Here is a 1,440-nt window from a genome sequence, read left to right as displayed (position 1 = left end):
GAAATGTACGAATTGCAGTAAAGTGGGTGGTTCGATGCCCGTGACGTCATGAAATTTCCATTGAACCTTAGCGCCAATGAATACTTAAATCCGTGTGGGGTGCTACGGCACTCTGCACGAGCGCCTACCCATTGTCCCCAGTATGGAAAGCGCTAAGGAATACTTAAATCAAAAGCCTACCCCTTGCGCCCCATCCGCGACGTGCGTTGGGGGGACCTATGCTTCTTTTGTAAACAAAAACGACTCTCGACAACAGATAACTCGATGCTCGCATCGATGAAGAATGTAGTAAAATGCGATACTTTGTGTGAATTGTAGAATCCCATGAACCATAGAGTATTTGAATGCAAGTTGCGATCGAAGCCATTAGGCCAAGGGCACGTCTGCTTGGGTGTTATGCATTGCGTCGCCCCCCTCTCATCATGCCTTAATAATGGGGCTCGCTGTTGTTGTAGGGCGGATACTAGCCTCTCATGCACCTCGAGCTTGCGACTGGCCTAAATTAGAGTCCTCGTCGATGGATATCGCAGCAAGTGGTGGTTGTATCTCAACTCTTATTGTTGTCGCGGCTATAGCCCTTCGCGCGTCTGGACTCCAGGACCCTTTTGCCCTTAGGCACTCCGACCGCGACCCCAGGTCAGGCGGGATTACCCATTGAGTTTAAGAATATCAGTAAGCGGAGGAAAAGAAACTTACAAGGATTGCCTTAGTAACGGCGAGCGAACTGGGAACAACCCAGCCTTAGAATCTGGCAGCTCCGTCATTCAAATTATAGTTTTGAGAAGCATCCTTAGCGGCGGACCAGGCCCAAGTCCCCTAGAAGGGGGCGCCAGAGAGGTTGAGAGCCCCATTATGGCCGGACCCTGTCACACCATGAGGCACTATTTGCGAGTCGGGTTGTTTGGGAATGCATGCCGAATCGGGCGGTGAATTCTGTCCAAGGCTTAATATGAGCGACAAACCGATAGCAAACAAGTACCGCGAGGGAAAGATGAAAAGGACCAGCGTAGGTTGGGGGAGTCCGAAGATCGGGCTCTTGATACGCTTGTGGAACGCCGTCTCCTCAATTGTGACAGGAAGCGCGCCCCTCCAGAGTGCTTCGAAATCAGCGAGCTACGAATACTGGCCTGTGGGCTCCCCATTTGATTCGTCTTGAGAAACAGACCAAAGAGTCTGACATGTGTGCGAGTCAATGGGCGAGTAAACCCATAAGGCGTAAGAAAGCTGATTGGTGGTGTCCCCCCGAGGGGTGCACTGCGGACCGACCTTGATCTTCTGAGAAGGGTTCGAGTCTGAGCATACTTGTCGGGACTCAAAAGATAGTGACCTATGCCTAAGCAGGACAAAGCCAGAGGAAACTCTAGAAGAGCACCGCATGTCACGTGGTGTCTGGTGGACTACCGGCGGCCATTAAAAATCCGGAGGACCAAATATCATCTA

At 51.3% G+C, this 1,440-nt stretch overlaps 1 non-coding gene across 1 annotated transcript; it reads left to right on the top strand.

Annotated features, from left to right (window-relative positions):
* The first annotated feature begins 241 nt into the window (after positions 1-241).
* On the top strand, positions 242-397 carry LOC124890447. Its single transcript, XR_007049179.1, has one exon. It is a non-coding gene; the product is annotated as a 5.8S ribosomal RNA (ribosomal RNA).
* The last annotated feature ends 1,043 nt before the right edge of the window (positions 398-1,440 follow it).

This window comes from Capsicum annuum, unplaced genomic scaffold, assembly GCF_002878395.1.
Source record: "Capsicum annuum cultivar UCD-10X-F1 unplaced genomic scaffold, UCD10Xv1.1 ctg17642, whole genome shotgun sequence".
Classification (NCBI taxonomy): Eukaryota; Viridiplantae; Streptophyta; class Magnoliopsida; order Solanales; family Solanaceae; genus Capsicum; species Capsicum annuum.
Note: the sequence above shows the minus strand (reverse complement) of the source record. Positions and strands in the feature narration are given on the sequence as shown.